The following is a 6,399-nucleotide window of genomic DNA, read 5'->3' as shown; positions in this document are numbered from 1 at the left end:
CCCTTTTATACCCTTAATTTTTTAGTGTAGAATAGTGTGCCTGAGCGTAACCTCACGCAAAAGACCTCGCCAGATAAAGACTTCAAACCCGGAAATGACCCTAATTCGGACTCAAACTCACCCATTTCTCCATCAGGACGGATAAGTAATTCAAAAGAAACATAATTCTGTACTTTCCACGTAAGGCGAGTGGGAGAGCTGTTACTCTATATTATTATTGTGGTAACTCTTAGAGCGACACCCGACCCACGTGTCTTCCAGTAGCAAGTGTCCCTCCCAACTCAGCCTCTTCATCTCCAACACAGGTCACACTTATAATCATTACCTTTTTGCTTGGCCTGATTTGGAAAGTTTCTCGGCAATTGTGAAACTAAAGATGTAAGTTTTATTATCATATCTGAAAAGGATCTGTTTGATTCTTTCAGTTTAGAACAATTTAATCTAAGAATCCGACATAATGAATTTACCGTCTTAGTCAGAGAGTAAATGTATTAGGAAAACTACTGTTATTACTAATTCCATTATTGTTATAATCTTATTTTTTTTATATTTATTATAACTAACGTCTTTATAATTGTTGTTGTTATTATTGAAAATGTACTAAACTATCAACTGTGGCAAACCATAAAAGTATCATATTCATTGAAGCAATGTTGCATCATCGTGTTATTCGAGAACATGTCCTATCGTATTTATGTAGTTATGGCGTTAAATATCTCCTCTATCTTGATGACAGAAGTTAAAAGATAACTAAATGTTCAAAAGCTTACTTGCCAAAGACTGGCAGTGTTAACTAAGGTTCATTATAAGGGATGACTATATTTCTCCATTAGCCCCGGCTGCAGGGAGGCACCTTTACATAGGGCAGCTCTGACCTGGTCAGGGGATCATAGAACATGAGAGAGAGAGAGAGAGAGAGAGAGAGAGAGAGAGAGAGAGAGAGAGAGAGAGAGAGAGAGAGAGAGAGAGAGAGAGGTGGGTGACGTCGTTATCAATTCTCCACATGGTTTCCAAATGATTTCTCTCTTCTCTTGTGTATTTTGAAATCAGATAGAGTAATATACAGTAGTAACAGAACAAAACATTTTGCCCCTTTCCAAAAGCATAGAAAATGTAATAGATTCCCTGTCCGTCCCTTGGTAGAGGCTCGTTACCTTTCATTGTCACTTTTCTCTGCTATACAAGAATTTGATGGTTTGAACGCAAACTTTGAATCAAATGAAAACAAAGGGAAAATATGACAACTGAATTATCACGACACCCAAAATGATGGGTCGGTCATTGTGTGTAGCATAAAAGACTCTATCATTATCTAATGAAAATGATTAATGGCTGATGTTGAGAAAACTTTAGATGGAATCTTAATTAGCAGACTATCTATAATAGCTGTTCTTAATGATGCTGTTGGACCCCCATTGGGAAAAGTTGGATTAAGAAGTTTCCTTTGAATAATGATGCAGAAAAATCCTTCAAGTTTAAAATAAGAATTTTGGAAGAAGGAAAATATGAAAATCCAATTATTTTAATATATTAGAAATACAGATGGCTAGCAACATAAACTCGAAAAAAGATACTCGAAAACCATATGATAATAAAAGAAGAAAATTAGATAGAAATTTGTTTGCTTATCATTTTAAATGAAATCAATAACTAATCTTTCTTGAGATTCCTACATTAGAAGAAGTGGGAAAAGTTGGATTAAGATCGCGTTACTTTAATGAAAACGAAAACTTTTTTAGAAATTTTATATCAAAAAGTGCCTGGAATATCATTACATCGCTTTTTTTTCAACTTCCTATTGAAAATAAAATGGGGGAAAATCTTTTGCTAATTTACTTATTGTCTAAACTCTCACAGAAGTCAATATATTCTCAAAGGATCAACGTAATTCAACTGAAACCTCCACAAAGTTATCAACACTTGATCCTGATATCATATAGGGAGAGTTCATTTCTGAATTTACACACATACACACACACACACACACACACACATATATATATATATATATATATATATATATATATATACATAAATATATTTGTGTGTGTGTACATTTGGCAGTCGGATCAAAATCTTTCAGGTTTTATTGTAATCCGATGGTTTTGAATATTGAACAAAGCAACCGTAGTATGCGAGTGTCCACATCTTGGATCTGATCCAGTTAAATATAAATTACCGAACACTGATAGAATGCAATGGTCCCTCGATAGTATTTGGCTACAGATTCTCCTGAATGTTCCTTTGAAGAACAAGATCTTGTAAACACCCTCATTCTTCTTCACCAGTAAGAGGACATGGGCTCAATCACGGATGGCGATGGAAGAGATCTGGTACACAACAAGCCTGGTACTCAGTAGACTGTACATAGTTGTATTCAGGATTGTAAGAGAGAATTGGCAAGTGAAGCCACATCAAGGCTTCATTAAGGTGAGGTACAGAACGTAATATTCTATATTCATGAATGTTATCTTCTTAATGAATGCTTGACTTGAATAGGATAGAAAATCAAAAGGATGTTTCACATTATATCTGTTGATTATGAAAAAAAAAAAAAAAAAGATATCACGCTTTCTTACGTAAAAGCATTGAATAAATAATCACTTTCGCAAGGGGTGTAAACATCAGCCTCAGTTATGTTAAAGTCAATTGATTTTTTTGTGCTGATTACTTGGAGATAATTTTATTGTGCATGTCAGCATCATAGAAAAAGGAATGCAAGAGATCCTCATGAAATCCACACAAATTCCTTCAGTGTTTCTGAATCCAAACGAAAACTTAATGGCAAACCCTTTTTCACTTTTGAATATTCGGTCCTTCTGTCAAACTCTCAAAATAAGAAGAGAAAAAAAAAAATCATAGCCCAACAAGATAGTAAATTATTACAAGGATTTAGTACAGACTTAAAAAATTGAGCAAGATTTCCTCTCTTCCTCAAATATGAATGGGATGTTTATTTTGAAATTAAGGGATGAGAATTTGACAGCAGTCTAATAATGTATGCAGTTATTCGGAGCTTCCAAATCACCTCGATTTTACAACAGAACTCCACAACATTTCAGAGAATTAAAAAATATTTTGGACATTTTCCATTTCGCAAGATATTATTAAGTATTGACTTCAAAATTAGAAAGATTTCCCTCATATGTAACGGGATGAGAGAGATCTTGTCATTTCCCATAACTTTTTAAGTCTCAGTTTTTTTTTAAGTTTAATCGGAGTGAAAAATCCCGACCTTCTTCCTCCCCAGGAGAACATGGTAAGAGGTACTCTCTCTCTCTCTCTCTCCTCTCTCTCTCTCTCTCTCTCTCTCTCTCTCTCTCGCCTTAACCTAACTGCCATTGCCAGAATTTTCCTCTTGATTTCCTCTTGATTTCCCCCAAGACATCAAGATTTGCAAAAAGCTTTGATTCGTCAAGTTGGAGACTCGCCAACGAGATTCTATCACTGCTAGTGTTGCATCAGGAGAGATACAGAAATTGGGTGCAATGTTGAAATAACAAAAGCTTCATAAAGAGAGAGAGAGAGAGAGAGAGAGAGAGAGAGAGAGAGAGAGAGAGAGAGAGAGAGAGAGAAATTACAGATAAACTGTAATGAGAGATGAAAGAGATTACAATGTTAAGACTGCACAGAAGCCTTTGATATGAGATCTTCCAAAATTGTTTAGAAAGTTATTTTGGGATGTTTAAATAAATGAGCCCCTCTCTCTCTCTCTCTCTCTGATTCAGTTTTACATCTTTGGAGCAACGGCAGGAAGTAGAACTAGCTATGCTTACTTGAGAGAGAGAGAGAGAGAGAGAGAGAGAGAGAGAGAGAGAGAGAGAGAGAGAGGAATCTTTCAACAATATTTAAAGCTAAACATTCCAGTAATTATTGTTCTAATTAATACCACCGTCTGATGATGACTGCTGCTATTAACAGAGATTATTTTGGTTGGACAAACTAATTTGTTCATTTGTATTTGAAGATACTCTTAATCATGGACATAGTAATTAAGCTTGAATGTTTTGAAATATGAAAGGCCGATTTCTCAACTTCTATTCAGTCTTTGAATGAAGTAGATTCTCTCACATTTTATATTCAATTGGGAATATTAGTAGCAATTACAAGAGAGAGAGAGAGAGAGAGAGAGAGAGAGAGAGAGAGAGAGATTGATTGATTGATTTAAAGTTTTCAGGCATCCTGACATATGAGGTCACTGACGCCGGAGAGAGAGAAAGAGAGAGAGAGAGAGAGAGAGAGAGAGAGAGAGAGAGAGAGAGAGAGAGAGAGAACATTTCATCTGTGATAGCTATGTAATATTCAAATATAAAAGGTCTCCCCGAGTGAGACCTTTATAGTACACTAATTACTCTTTACATGATTCACAAATGGCTTTTCAAACCTTATAATCATCATTATCATTACTTGCTAAGCTACAACCTTAGCTCAGGGGCCCCAACAAGGAAAATATACCAGTGAGGAAAAGAAACAAGGAGAAATGAAATATTTCAAGAACAGCAACACCAGAAAAAAAATATTTCCCATATAAACTATAAAGAACTTTATTAAAACAAGAGGAGGAGAAAATGGATAGAATAGTGTGCCTGGGTGTACCCTCAAGCAAGAGCACTCTAACCAAAGACAGTGGAAGACCATGGTACAGAGACTATAGCACTACCCAGGATCAGAGAACAATGGTTTGATTTTTAAGTGTCCTTCTCCTAGAAGAACTGCTTACCATAGCTAAAGAGTCTCTTTTACCGTTGCCAAGAGGAGAGTAGCCCCTTAACAATTACAGTGCAGTAGTTAAGCCCTTGAGAGAAAAAGAAATGTTTGTTACTCTCCATGTTGTCAGGTGTATGAGGACAGAGGAAAATCTGTAAAGAATAGGCCAGATTATACGGTGTGTGAATGTGTGTAGGCAAAGGGAAATTGAACCGTAACCAGATAGAAGAATCAAATGTAGTACTGCCTGGCCAATCAAATGAACCCACAACTCTCTAGCGGTTTCCTGTCACAGGTCCAAAGACGAGTTTTTTACTCCTGAGGAAAATCCCTTGATCATTTTGGGAGGATATTTCGGTCCGTAAGTGAATAGGTGTCATTCTATTCAACTGAATGCTGGGAATCATTTTCCTCCAATTGTTAAATATCTTATTACTCTGTTTCAGTTTCAATTCATTCGTTTACCTCGGACGATACACACACACACACACACACTCTCTCTCTCTCTCTCTCTCTCTCTCTCTCTCTCTCTCTCTCTCTCTTTCTCTCTCAATTCTCATTACAGATTAATTTGTCTAAATCTTGCCTGGAAACCTTTCACTCATTAAGCATAGATAATTGTGGGACTAACATCATTAATGAGTCTCTATGGTATTCTTGTGAGATTTGAGCCATCACTCTCGGAGAACATAATATCTCCTGAAATTTGTTCAGAAGCTAAATACTCTAAAACATTTGTCATGTGAATACCCAAGTGGATGATGCATTAAGAATAAGAGCTATTTAATCTCTCTCTCTCTCTCTCTCTCTCTCTCTCTCTCTCTCTCTCTCTCTCTCTCTCTCAAGCAAGATTAGGCAAGAGCATTTTCCCTATGGGGAACATCAAGGATGAAGTTGGATCAACCTCAAATCCATTTCCGGTAAGATGAGGATCACAATACGATCTACATAACACATAACGATTCCAGTAACAACGACAACTTCATATTTATTATGACGATCTTCTTTAGGGATGAAGAGAAGAAGAAGGAGATTATTCATTATGAAATAGTTTTCATTTCTGAGAACTTTAGATGTTATTCCTATTTCATCTAAGTTAAGTAATGAAATCCTTTCAAAATTATTATTTCGTAGTTGTGTCAATGGATGCATCGAGAGTATCGATGGCTTAACGATATATCAATAATATCCGTTTTGTGTTACTTTGTTATAGGTTTCTTTATGGGTGGAGATGATGATGATGATGATGATGATGATCAATGGAAGAAGGTATGAATAAATATCTGTTTCCTTTTTCTTGCAGATCTACGTTGATTCATTCGTATTTTTAATTATTCTTTTAGAATCAATATTTCTTTTGATATTGTTTGTCTCTAATGAAAAGTTATGAATAACGCCTCTCAGGTACTTGACAGAATGAGAAATATTCTTTCTCCCCTCCTCCCTCTCTCTCTCTCTCTCTCTCTCTCTCTCTCTCTCTCTCTCTCTCTCTCTCAAGTAATGTTCGATCGCTGCTGTACCGTTACAATATAATGAAATCGCTCTCCCAATTTCATGTAAAAAATAAAATGAAAATTTTCCTATATGTCCTCGACACCTTCAATAAAAGACATTTTGACCGATACAATGAATCAATCCTTCATGACACGGCAAAAGATTTTCTTTTCCTTTTTTAGATCTTGAGTGAAATAT

The sequence above is a fragment of the Palaemon carinicauda genome, chromosome 25 (assembly GCF_036898095.1).
Source record: "Palaemon carinicauda isolate YSFRI2023 chromosome 25, ASM3689809v2, whole genome shotgun sequence".
In the NCBI taxonomy this organism is placed as follows: Eukaryota; Metazoa; Arthropoda; class Malacostraca; order Decapoda; family Palaemonidae; genus Palaemon; species Palaemon carinicauda.
The sequence above is the reverse complement of the archived record's forward strand: the minus strand, read 5'-3'. Positions refer to the sequence as shown.